Source organism: Lepisma saccharinum, chromosome 19, assembly GCF_977018435.1.
Source record: "Lepisma saccharinum chromosome 19, izLepSacc3.1, whole genome shotgun sequence".
Classification (NCBI taxonomy): domain Eukaryota; kingdom Metazoa; phylum Arthropoda; class Insecta; order Zygentoma; family Lepismatidae; genus Lepisma; species Lepisma saccharinum.
In genome coordinates this window covers 5,721,467-5,736,280 of record NC_139247.1, presented here as the reverse complement: position 1 = coordinate 5,736,280, position 14,814 = coordinate 5,721,467, and positions in this window count along the sequence as shown.

The following is a 14,814-nucleotide window of genomic DNA, read 5'->3' as shown; positions in this document are numbered from 1 at the left end:
TGCAAATCGACCATCGAATTACATATTTTACGCTGACGTAAACAATCTCTACGGATTCGCAATGATACAAAAACTGCCCTACGGAGGATTCGAGTGGATAGATCCCATTTCAATTAATATTAATTGTTTCGACGATCGTGAATTTGGTCTGTTTATTGAGGTGGACATTGAATTTCCAAATAATTTGCATGATACTTTTTCCGATTTACCTCCGGCTCCCGAAATTAAATGTCCACCTGATTATAATCAAAGCAAGCTTTTGTTAACTTTGGAGAGAAACGAGAGATATGTCGTCCACTACAAGAATCTCCGGTTTTTGATTGGGAAGGGTGTTCAGGTAGTAAATGTGAGAAGAATTCTCAAGTTCAAACACTCTCCATGGTAAAAATCTTATATTGAGACCAACACGAGACACAGAACAGCTGCCATTTCAGAATTAGATAAAGATTTTTATAAACTAATGAATAATGCCGTTTATGGAAAAACGATGGAGAACGTCAGAAAGAATATAGACATAAAATTGGTTTCAGATAACAATAAATGTAGAAAATTAGTATCTGATCCTAGATTCAAATCGCGAAAAATTTACAACGAGAATTTATCACTTTTTAATATAGATTTAAAATTAATAAAATTCAGAAAACGTATTTACATTGGTGCAACAGTTCTCGACTTGTCGAAACTGTACATGTTCGAATTTCATTATAATACAGGGTGTCCCACGAACGGCGCAACTGGGAATTAAGAGTGGCGTTACTTTGTAATCGAAACCTGTACATACAAAAGTCATACACCAAATGTTAGCCCTGTCCAAGTAGATATTTTTAAACATAGAAACAACAAACGGGGTGCAGTGTTGTTCATGCAGTGTTGCCAAATGTAAGTGAAAGCGTAAATATATTTTTCCACAAAGCATGGAAAATTACATGTCAAACATTCGTACGGAAATTCGGACGTCAATTTCAACCTTGGGTAGGTGGACTATTTCGCAATCTATAGTTCAGAGAAGAAAACCGATCGTTTTCGCGTATAGCCAATCCTGAAATGCCTCGTAACGGCGTACCGGTCCAAATGGGTGTTTTAAAAAAGTATGAGGTACAGTGGCAACACTTTTGATGTTTGAAGGCAACAAAAGGTGTGTTTAGTGATGGTCTATGACATGGAAATACTGGAAACAGGAAAAAAGAAAAAGAAAATGAAAATTATGGTGAAAAAAGTGTTACTTACCTACTCCTGGCAACCATGCAATGCGATAAGAGCGCCCACCGAACGAGAACAAAAGAATCAGTTAGTTGTGTACTCAGAACTGTTTGAGCAGTGCATTTCGCATTGTTCCTAGGGGAAGATTAGAATTGTTCTGTGAAATGAAGTACTCTTTGGAAGAGAGGGTGTTCATTGTGGAACATTATTTTTGTTCAAAATCGTACACTAGTGTAAAAACTGTGTTTCGCGAGAAATATCCGATTAACAGTGTTCCAGAAAATTCGACGATATATCGACTTGTTTCCAGATTTCGTGAAACAGGATCAGTTATTGACAAACCCTACCACAGACAACCACCAGTTTTGACACAAGGTGTGCTGCAGGATGTGGAGCAGAGAATATCACAATCTCCCAGGAAATCTGTTCGTAAACTTGCTGCAAAGTCAGGTGTATCAAAAACAACAACTCACCGAGCGTTAAAACAATTGCACCTACGTGCATATAAGGTACAGGCTGTGCAAGAACTGAAGGAAGCAGACAAAGGTGCACGTGTAAGATACCGCCAGTGGTTTAGAAATGTTATTGGAGACAATGGTGTGAATATTTTGGATAAGGTTTTTTTCAGGGATGAAGCATGGTTCCACTTAAATGGATATGTCAACTGTCAAAATTCTCGACACTGGTCAAGTAACAATCCCCATTTGTTACATGAACAATCACTTCATCCACAAAAGATCGGTGTGTGGTGCGCGATTTCGCGGAGAAAAATAATCGGTCCATTCTTTTTCAACACAACAGTTGACGGAATAGTTTATCGTGACCTTATCACACAGTTTATTTCTCTGTTGGAACGTGATGAACGTGATCGTTGGTTTCAACAAGACTCCGCAGCATGTCACACGTCTAATGAAACTTTAGACATGTTGGCAGAGTTTTTTGGCGATCACATTATAAGGAAAAACGTATGGCCCAGTCGCTCCCCGGATCTGACGTCTCCAGATTTTTTTCTGTGGGGTTATTTGAAACAAACAGTTTACATTAATAACCCAAGAACACTTGATGATCTAAAAACAAACATTTGCACAGCCATTAACAATATAAACCAATCAACCTTGCATAAAGTTGCTTCCAACATGAAAAAAGGTGTTGATGAATGCCTCAGGGAAAATGGTTGTCATTTTCAACATCTTTTGTAAAGCTACACTGCCTATTACGCGCATTGCATGGTTGCCAGGAGTAGGTAAGTAACACTTTTTCACCATAATTTTCATTTTCTTTTTTTCCTGTTTCCAGTGTTTCCATGTCATAGACCATCACTAAACACACCTTTTGTTGCCTTCAAACATCAACAGCGTTGCTACTGTACCTCATATTTTTTTTAAAACACCCATTTGGACCGATACGCCTTTACGAGGCATTTCAGGATTGGCTATATGCGAAAACGATCGGTTTTCTTCTCTGAACTATAGATTGCGAAGTAGTCCACCTACCCAAGGTGGAAATTGACGTCCAAATTTCCGTACGAATGTTTGACATGCAATTTTCCATGCTTTGTGGAAAAATTAATTTACACTTTCACTTACATTTGGCAACACTGCATGAACAACACTTCACCCCGTTTGTTGTTTCTATATTTAAAAATATCTACTTGGACAGGGCTAACATTTGGTGTATGACTTATGTATGTACAGGTTTCGGTTACAAAGTAACGCCACTCTTAATTCCCAGTTGCGCCGTTCGTGGGACACCCTGTATTATGAAACCCTTCTATAATGATAAGCTGTCAACTTTGTACATAGACACCGATAGTTTTATTTATGACATACAAACACCTAACCTCTACGAAGATCTTAAACATTGTTCCATGCTTGGGTATTTCGACATGTCTTCCTACCCTCAACCTAACAGATTTGGAATTCCTTCTTGCAACAAGAAGGTTCTCGGTAAGTTCAAAGATGAATGTAACGGTGATATTATTGTTGAGTTCGCTGGTTTGCGTTCGAAGATGTATACATTCAGAACAGAGAGCAGCGTCACGAAGAAAGCAAAAGGAACGTGCAAAGATACCGTGGAAAACAAACTAACATTCCAGGATTATATTGATTGCCTTTCTTCACAGTCGAGGATACTTCGAGAGGATAATAGAATACAAAGCTCAAACCATGAGATTACAACAAATAAAATAAAAAAAAATAGCCCTGGATCCACACGACGTCAAGAGGTGTATCCTCGAGTGTGGAATCCATACTTTGTCTTGGGGGCACTTTAGTTTAGAAGTTAATAATAATTGCAATCAACACATGTGAAAAAAAATAAACCTAACATCAAACCAAAATTTTGAAAATAACAAAAAAATCTACACGTAGTCTAATTTTTTATATATTATATTCTCTCCTATTAAAATTTTTCTATCACTTTTTCATTTTTTACATCATAAATATATGATTTCTCCACGATTAAAATTGTACTGCATATTGTATTTTCAGGTAGAGTTTCATGAAATTCACATACTAATTTAATATCAGTTCGATCATTTATAACTACCAATTATCTTTTTGACGCATTTATTAAAAACATTGGTCTGTGAATTATGAACTCATCTGGATTATAATACATATCTATGTTACCTTCAGTTACTCTTTAAAATGCACTATAAGCTTCATATAATTTTAAATAATCTTGTTCTGTAATGTTTAAATTATAATTTTCACGAGGAAATACTTCATTTCTGCCATTCTTCAGATACACATTTTCAACTTTACAATTATCAAACTGGCTGCTATCTTTTTCCTGATTGTCATCTCTCCCTGTCTGAAACAACACAGCTACAAACTTTGGCATGTCGTATTGTAAAGATTGAAACTGATTAGTAAGGTCAAATTCAAAAAAATTTACCTTCCACAGACTTCTGAATGCATTGATAATATATAAAATTGAATCGGAATTTGAGGATTTTTCAAAATGTTGGCTTTGTATTTGAGAGCATAATTAGACTCATATTCAACTATAGGCATTCGCAACTCCATAGACTGGATCACACATTTCGCAGCTTTGGGTAAACTAGCCTCATTAGCTGTTCCATCTGCATTTAAAGTTTTGTTTCTCATGATAGCATTATGATCATTGGGTGCTCTGCTAAATATGACACTCAAACCACCTTTCCACATAATTTCTTTATAATCAGAGAAAAATCCAAATAGCAATCTCATGGGGAGCAGTACTGTGTGACTTTTTGCTTGAATTTTTGTTCCAGCTTCGAACCCACCAACTTTATAATATGCACTCTCTGATTTGGACAGTTTCAATGTCCCCACTGTAGTGGATGTAATTCCAGGGCAATCAATCCTGTCTATGACTGTACCATGCTTTCTGACTTCAATTTGAGAAAATAAGAATGGAACAAAATTATCTATAAGTTTTATATTAGCCCCGGGGAGGGGATATTCTTCACCATTACTTTGTTTTACAATATCAAATTTTATATACAGATCTGATCTATGTGGATGAATGAATCCGTCCCCCACCGTGATGTCATACTGTATCTCTTTATTGGGCTGATTCATATTTGAAAATGTCTTTCTGTTTGGAGGGAAGGACTGTAATTCATAACTCTCAACATTTTCCATTTTGGTATTTATTAATATTCTTTAAATATTAATTTCTATTATCGCAGTGCTATTAGCACCGGCAAAATCGATGATTTCATTTTTCTCATTCGTAATTGTTATTTCTATGTAATTAACTGTATCAATAGAAACAGGGAAATAGACTGGTGGGATTGGAGACTAGAAGATAGGTTCCATAAATTCCGAATTCGGTTTAAATGTAGCAATGATACCTGTCTCCTTGTGGCTGCCAATCGAATTTTCTTCTGCTTTGATAATCATACTTTTGACAATGTTACAGTGAATATTCAGTGTCTCAATAGCTAAGAATTTTGGTATAAATTTATCTATGTGCCTAACACCTGGTTCTAATTTGCTATTGTTCTCAATTCCTAAAAGTTCTCGCATGGTAGATAAGTCCACTGTTTCATTAGTAGACACAATGTCTAGTCTGTGTGTTACAGAATTTTGAGACAGCAATACAGTGTTTGGAAGTTAAGATTGTAAAGTAGATAACTTATACTGTCCGGGAGTAATAATATTTTTAAATTACCTACTAATATAGTATTGTTGTAGCTAGTTACATTCGGAATCAGATACATACTGTAGAATGCTCTTAGAGCTATGGATTTTGGATAGATAATATCATCGTGAAGATGTAGTCTCAACACCGAAGTCTCGCTGGAGAGATGAAAAATTCACATATTCAATATATAATACAGCTTTTTGAAAATCTTTTAATTTGATGATTGGTATTTTATTTAAAATTCTGAGCAACGTAATGCAAACATGGCCACATATAATTTGATCGAAATCTTGAATACGATCGTCGTTGTAATAAATTTTAACATGTTTAAGTAACGAATTAATTCTGTAGGGGTATCCCTCCGAAAGAATCGGAAATAATAGCACTGTCATTTTGTTTATAATAGCATATCCAGTGAGTACCAACATTTTCGGACTTGTCCAAATTCACCACGCCACATTCTCGAGAGTAAAGACTACCTTTAGGGAGAGAATCAGACATGAAACCCCCCCCCTGAAGTGTTTAATTTTAAATATTCTAACTAAAGATTCAATGTCTTGGTTGGTAAGAGCTTCTTTTTTTTTAATTTTCTGAGTGCTCTAGACTTCACACCTTTGCCTATTTTTTTCTCCATGGCAAGATTATGACGCTTTTGCTCTTCTAGTTCTGCCTTATTTTTTTTCGAATCAATCAGTTTTGGCAATAACAACACTACCCCCAGCTAAGCTCCCAACTACCCCCAATGCAGCCAGGATAACTGGAATGCTGAATATGAATCCTCCACTGTGTGTTTTCTTTCTTGTATTTTGCAATCGTTTTAATTGTGTCGTACTGAGTAATAATTTCATTCCATTTCCTTTGGCTATATATTGTCTCTTCTTTTCTTGTTGTTTTTTAGTTAAAATCGAATTAAGTTTTAAATTTTTAAGATCGTGATATGGTATTTGGTATACAACTCCTTTTGGTTTCATGTTGTTGTTGTTATTATTATAATTTTTTAGGGTATTTATATTACAAACCCCACCCTAATTTTTGGTTTGTATTCATAGCAATGGTTGTACCCAACGCTGTTATTTTTTCACCCAATGATGCATCTCTGCTCGTTAATCTTCCAAAAGCTGCCTCTTCCAGTTTTTGATCAGTCACATAACGATCATTCAGATCTTTGTGTGTGTTGTATGCAATATCATGTTCTTTACAAGCTGCATCCAGAGGATTAATACCTCTGTCCCCACTTTCTATTCGTTTCTCAAGTTTTGTACCAGGACCACAATATTGGTAACCAGGTACGTGTAACTCGAACGGAAGTTTATTAATAATATCATTTACTAAACCTCGACCCTCTGATATATTCCAGAATTTAGGAGGTAAAGTATTGATAATTTTAATTAAGTATCCTATACCTTTAGGATCGTTTACAATAAAATTAGCTAATTTGTCACTAATCATGTTTACAATACCCATTTTCTCATTATGGAAATTATTGTTCCCAGCATTTTCCTCCCCTGCTATAACAAGCAACCTATCTATAAGTTTTCTCACATCGTTTACCCATACAAATTCCTTAGGTAAAGTATTGTATTATACCACTACCGGTTTTAGTTGATTCCAGATAGGTTTAATCAGATTTTTGTATTTATCCCCGCTGCTCGATTTCACACGCTTTTGACTGGCATCGTTATTTTGGTACAAAGCATCAGAGAGTGTCAAAATTTCAGAGTAACTTTGATAATCATCTTCTGAAAAATTTTTTGGTTGTTTTTTGGTAATGAGCTCCCATAGCCCTACGGTACCAGGATATCTGGACCAGCTGTTTCTCCAACCCAAATGAATTTTTTATGTTATCCCCTTCGAATGTTACTTTAGATTTGCCAATTTTCCATACTACGCCTTCATTAGCCTCTATAGTTGGATACAATCCAAATACTTCATCTTTTTCGAATTTTCCAGTACTTAGGTAATTCCTTGCAGGGGACCCAACTCGATTTTCTCTGCTCCGTCTATAGCTGCTTTAGCAGGGGGTTCCTTAAGTACCAGCGGTGTGTGGATACTAGATAATAGCGTAGGAGGAAAATCTGCATAATTTTTAGCAGTAAGAGGTACCAATTCATCGATGAGGTTTTTATTTTGTTCTGTAACAACCTTAATCTCTTTACCAAGACCACTGATTGCATCGATAATAGGTTGGTCTTGACGCTTGTGTTGTTCGTAAAAACCTCGATTCTCTGATTTCCAACCTTTGAAACGTTTGGACAAGTACTCTCGTAATTTCGAATTATCTTCTATTTTATGTTTCGTCATATTTATATTTTGATTAATGGTTATATTATATCGTTTCAACGTTTAAAAAGTCGTTGATTTTATTTCTGAATTTACCATTGTTAGGTTTCTGAGTCATGTCGATAGTAACAAATCCAAAACAATGGCTGTTCCAACAAGATGAACAGAAGTTTTGAAAATTGGTTGTACACATAATCATCGTATACATGTTTCAAATTAGTATGATCTTGACGAAACAAACAGATTAAGTTTGTATTATCTCGTAGTAATTGTTTGGGAATTTTGGAATAAGTTTGAGCTAAATAAAAGGAGTCTATTTCTTTGTGACGACCCTGTGTAAAAAATTTCTAATTTCATTCTGATTTTCCAGAATAATATCATCGAATACCACAACAGAATTTTTCAAACATTGGTCGAGAGGTTTTATTGTTGATGCAAATGTAGCTATGCCCAGTCCCTCGTACAGCTTCATGAGTTGTTGGTATTTCGGTTGTTCTAAACTTTTAGAAAACACATACAAGTGTGTATTTTTCCAATCTAGCCAATTGGGGGCAAGCAAGAAATTATCAACCAGCAAAGTGGTTTTTCCACAAACGGATGTGCCTGCAATGAGGCATCTTATGTTATCAGGTAACAAATCTCCATTTTTTTTATTAGTTTCCACTACATCTGGTAAACGCTGTACCACATTCTATGTTGGTGTCAAAGAATCACCTGGCTTGCTTCTATCCAACTTTTGTCTGGCAGACCTAACCATTTCACATACAATTTATTATTTTTCTTCTTCAATATTTTCTCGATTAGATATGTATCTCGATATTTTGTTTTACTAAGTTTCTCTTCATAGAATCTCCCTTTCAATATTTTGTTATGATTTCTATTCCCTGGTAAAACTTGAACCACTGAAAATAACTCCGTACTCCAATTTTTAGTGAATCCCTTCTCGAATAACTGTTTAAATTTACTGACCCTTACCTGATCCCCTATTTTAAACTTTGGCTCCTTGGAAGTATATTTATGATTTTTACAATAAACAGTAGAAATCAATCATTGCTCATCAGATTTGGTTACCTCAGCAGGTTTCATGTGAATAGTACTGTGTACTGTATTGTTATAATTATCAACTAGCTCGGGTAAAATTTGAACCCACTTATAATTGCCTTGTAGAGTAAATTGTCTCCACATGAGATTTTTTAATGTTCTGTTGAATCGTTCCACTATACTAGCTTTCAGATCACTGTATGTAGAATAATGTTTAATATTATGTTGTTGCATTAACTTAGCAAATGTAGAATTGTAAAATTCTTTCCCTCTATCTGTCTGTAAATATTTTGGTATCCTTCCCTCACTAAATATCGACTTAAAAGCCTCGGTAACACAAGTACTAGTCTTGGATTTTAGAGGAACAGCCCATGCATATTTGCTAAAGGTATCAGTAACTGAAAGCATATATTTGTAACCATGATTTAACTTATACAAATTTTTTAAAGTCCACCTTGACAGATCAGCCTGAAACAAATCATTCACGCCTTTCGTTACCACACTCAGTCTTTTGTAGTTACGACGAGCTGGTCTGTGTAATTCATTAACTATATCTTGTCTTGATATCGGATTCTATAAGAAAATATGACATAAAATGGATTATCCTCGGGGTATAATTGTTGCACTTCAAATAATAATTTTGTCATTAGCTTGCACAGGGAAAACAGATAATTCTTGATCCTCATGTATTTTATATTTATTTCCAGATTCGTCCCAATATGCAACAGGTATCTGTAGTGCTCTGTAGATGCCATCTGTAACGTTTTTAATATTCAATATTATAAACTCTACAAAAAGTGAAAATTGACGTAAAAATATAGTACAATTTTGGCCATCAGAGGCCGCTGTCCTCGATTGCTCGACCGGTGCTGCCTCTCGCGGAGCACTCGGTACATACGGGCCGGACGTAAACTGCTCACAGTGCAACGCAGTAGCTGATACTGACTGGAACGGAACTCGACCAATCCCCCTTTTTGGTCGTGAGAAGCCAGCGGGAGACGTACCTAGCCTGAGGCCTGGAAGACGGAAGCCTTCATTGCTCGCCACTCGTAAAATGGACTGCATCCACAGGAATAATTACGGTGATTGGAGTGCGGCGTTGTAGAGCTTTTTGAGGCTGAACTTTGTGTTACATAGGTACGTAAACTCTCTGCTGTGCTACAAGAACTTTTAATTGTGTTAACGTTCCAGATCGTCCCCCCCCTTTTGTTAAAAGTAAACTCTATGCTAAATCTTTTGTATTAGCCCTGCTAACTTTTGTCGCAACGCCTTTTGGGTGCTGCGAGGAATTACGTGAAATAAGGATAAGAATTGTTCACCAAAATTGTTGAAAAGTGAAAAGGGTGATTATTAACTCAATTTAGATTCACGTCATATTCCCGTCGCCATAGACTATTGCGTTTGAAAAATGAACCTTTAACTAGTGCGCATTTTCTTCGTTGAAGCGACAACGTAACAATTGCCTTTTTTTGTCGACGTGGTAATGTAATCGTTCTACCCATTCGACGTTTTCGAATTTACGAATGAAGACTTTGGTTAAACTTCTTGCATACGAACAAAAGAAATCTAAGTATCATCCGCAACGTATTTCACCTTACGTGGGACGCATGTTCCTTCCCTCCTTTACACCTTCCTCGGTAGCATTTAAATTGGGAGAATTGAGTTAATGTTAATGAATGCCAATAATAATGCCGTAAAGTAAATCAGGGTAAGAATCTAAAATGAAGACTTGCACTGCAATTAACTTACTTGGGAAATAATTGGGAAGTATTTGTTGATTGTTTAATATGGATTGTTTGATTGGGTTTGAGTAGTAGACGCATATACATTTTGTTACGCATGATTAAATAATGCTAGATAACTGTGTTAAATAAATTGCACACGCAGGACGTGTTGTAAATTTGACGTGTTCTCACGTCATTCATGTGAATAGCGTTTTTGGCATACGCTGATTGTTCTGTTTGACTATTTTACAAGTTTTTGGCTGTTTACGAAATATATATAGTAATTGATTAATGTAGTTATCTTGTTGGTAATTCTCAAATACAAATTGACCTTTTACCTTGTTTGTAAATGGTACTAAGTAAATGGATGCGTGCATGAAACGCAAGATACGAGTCTAAGAGTAGATTGAAGTCGAATCCTCATTTTGACAATTGTGGATGCGATCACTAAATAGGATTAGTATTATAGAAAATTGTGAGGACAAATTAAAGCAACGGAGAAAGCACGACGTGCCATTCGTTGGTGGACCCTTTTGACTTTATACGCACGTTTATATTTATATCTATTTTTGTGTATATTTGTATTACAGGGCTTTGCCTCGCGTTTCTCGCCGGCATTGCTCGTAGACTCTTGCGCTGCCGACCGGGAAGTGCGAAGCAAATCGTAATTTGTAATATATAGTGTGAGGCTTTAAACATTGTCTTAAGGTTGTGATTGCCGTGCAGCCGCTTTCCAATTTAAATACCGCGAGCAATCACAACTAGCCCCACTATACCATTACAAAATTGGTATCAGAGCACGGTTGCATTCGATCTGTTGTGTGAACATTACCTTTTCTGCAGTCTTGAAATTGTGGGACATCAAATTTTTTTTTCCCTCCCATTAACATTGTTACCCCCCTTTTTTTTATTGAATAATCAATTTGTTTTTCTCTCATCACATTTCCCTTTTGTACTTCCATATACATCTTGTGTATATATCTATATATTGTTATTTTGTGTTTGGGGTCTTTATCTTTTCATTAGACAAAATGACCTTTACTATACCTCCTCCATATACGCCGCCACATTTACCTCCACCATCACCATCCACTTTGGATTTTGTACGTGGCCTGGTCTTGCCCCAGCCTCAAACCCCGGTGCGAGATTTAGCGCGCTGTAATGCTATCAATTTCCTTTTTAAGGATTTACCCTTAGTACATGGACGAGATATACATACCTTGTTTACGTTTTTGCTTACGTTACATAAAATCATCAATTTGGATTTGTTGGATGTTGAATCTATTTTGTTACTGGCCTTACAATATACCCTGCCCCCTCTTACGGAAATTTGGATGGAAGGCCTTTTACAAAAACTGCCTTGGCACTTGTTTAAATTAATGACATGGAATCGATTGGTTCCACATTCCTTATTGCTACCTTTTCAGATTAAAGTCCTTCATAGAGTGCAAAAACCTAATGAAAGTTTGTATTCCTACGTTCGGGATATCTACGATGCTTGCCAAACATTCTCCACAGAATGGTCTGAGTGTCAGTTAATCGATACGATTACTGAGGGTATCGGCTTTCCAGCTCGCTCGTTACTTTTGGGACATTCTCGTCCCCAGACCATTCGGGATTTATTCCTTTTAGCTCAAAACATATGGCAGCCCGAATTGAAGTGGAATAGTCAGCGATGTCCGGTGATTGGGGATACCCCGGCGCAGTCGTTTTCTGCAGATCGTTCTTTCGTCCGCGATCATTCGCCTGACGAACCGGTTTCAGTTTATCCGTGCATGCCCGCGGTGGAACCTTCACCACCGATAGGGCAAGAGACTAATGTACAAAATGATACTGGGGCATCTGTTGTGAATTCATCCCCCCCTTTGCTCCATGCAGAGTATCCGTTTTTGTTTGAGGGTCATCCGACACCAACAATTCGGATTCTTGTAAACCAACAACCCGTTTTTGCATTGCTTGATACTGCTGCATCGGTATCTTTAATTTCTTCTTCCTTTTTGGACACACTTAAAGGTTCTTCCCCAATTTTTACGGATCAATCTATAGAATTGCGAGATGTGACTAATCATTCATTTTTTTTGTCGTCTTATAGTCAATTGACTTTGCGACTTGATCGTCTTACTTGGAAATGGCGATTTTGGGTGTCTGAGTCACTTCCTTTTCCTTTAATAGTGGGCACTGATTTTTTTATTCATACAGGAGCTACCCTTTCCTTTGAAAAGAAGCTTTTGTCCTTTCCTTTTCATATTGATGGCATTCCAATGGCCTTTTCCTTATCACCTTCAGTAGATATCCTTGATGTATCTCTCCCTTCATCGGATGCTTCTTCAGAAGTTAATAACCAATCAGATGAAGGTTTACAGTTTCCTGTACCCTCGAATAGTTTAACTTTACAATCCTTGTTGTTTCAATTTCAGGATGTGGTGACAGACATGGTGGGTTCTTGTACTTTAGATCCCGTTTCGATACCTGTGGTGTCGGACATTCCCTTTCGATCCAAACCGTTTCAACTAAATCCTGTTCAAACTGAAATTTTGAGAAAACAGATTGAGGAACTACAGGCTCAACACATTATAGAGCCGTGCCGGTCACCTTACTCCAGCCCTGCCTTTCTTGTACCAAAAAAGAACGGTACCCACCGTTTGGTATGTTCTTATAAAAATCTTAATCGACTAATAGCCTACGATCAATTTCCACAACCGCGTATTGATCTTCTGTTTCAGCATTTACAATCGGCAGCAGTGTTTTCCTGCTTGGATTTATGCCAATCGTTCCATCAGATACGATTAGATGATAAGAGTAAAGACTTAACGGCATTTGTTACATCGTTTGGACAATATAGATATACTCGTGTTCCATTCGGTATCAACCTGGGGACCCAAATATTGTCAAGGGCACTGGATGAAATTCTGGGAAAGTTCAAATACAAGTTTCTTATGACATACGCCGATGATTTGTTGATATATTCACCAGATGTGTCTTCCCATTTACAACACATAAAGGAGGTTCTTTTAGCTCTGCGCAAAGCTGGTCTCACCATCAATCCTTAAAAATCCACTTGGATGGTCTCAGAGATAAAGTATTTGGGTTATATCATTCGTAAAGGTCAGATGCTTATGGATTCTGATCGGGTTTCCGCCATACAGGATATTCCTCCTCCTAAGAGCCAGAAGGGTATTTCACAAGTGATGGGTTTACTTTCTTATTATTCCCGTTTCATACCCCAATTTACGGATCGTACGTGTTTTCTTACTGATAAACGTAAGAAGGACCTTCCTTTTGTTTGGACCTCAGACGATCAGATCCGGTTTGACAACCTTAAAGCTGCTTTCATCGAACATACGGTACTTGCATTGCCTGATTTCAATAAAGACTTTGTTTTACAAACTGATGCTTCAAGTTTGGCTCTAGGTGCTACCTTAAACCAGAGAGAAACGGATGGCTCCTTGCGCCCTATTGCCTTCGCGTCGAGGAAACGCACCAACCTTGAGCGTAAGCAATCCATATACGAAGCAGAGTGTGGTGCCATCGTATTTGGTTTTAAGAAATTTGAAACTTATTTGACTTCTAAGCATTTCACTCTCCAAACGGATAATCAGGCACTATCTTGGTTACTTAAACATCCAGAACAATTTGGCAAGTTCGGACGTTGGTTACTATATCTTTCTCGTTTTTCTTATAACGTGGAACATATTTCTTCAGCCAAAAATCCGGTGGCGGATTGTCTTTCTCGGATGCATTCTCCGGAAGATTTTTCTGTGGCTGCGCTGCCCTTTACCAGCTTGGTTTGTGCTGCCCCGAAGTTTAATATAATTCCCTTCAATAAGTCAGATATTTCCGTTCTTCAAGTTCAGGATCCAGAACTTTCCCCCATCATTACTCAATTGAAGGACAATCAACAAGTCAAACATTATCGTCTGTACCAAGATCTTTTGATTTGGCAGCCGCCCCGTTCAACTTCTTCTTTGGTGGTACTTCCCCAGGTTTTGCAACACTTAATTTGTCGCTACTATCATGATACTCCTGTAGGTGGTGCACATTTAGGCGTTAATAAGACCATTAAGAAAATCGCATCGCTCTTTTGGTGGCCAAATTATCTTTCTGATATTCGTCAGTATGTTCGCTCTTGTGACATTTGTCAGAGGGCTAAAATTTCAGTACGTAAGCGCCCAGGCTTTCTTTCTTCGGAGGTTATTCGCCATCCGTGGAGACGTGTCTATATTGATTTAGTGGGTCCTTTGGTTCGTTCAACTAAGGGTAATGTCTACATCTTGGTGGTGGTAGATGCTTTTTCAAAGTGGGTCTCATTGTATCCACTTCGATCGGCTACATCCCATCATATTATTGAGAAGCTACGAGCCTTATTTTTGTCCTTTGGTGCTCCATGTGAGCTGGTATCCGACAATGCCTCCTTTTTCCGTTCACATTTATTTAA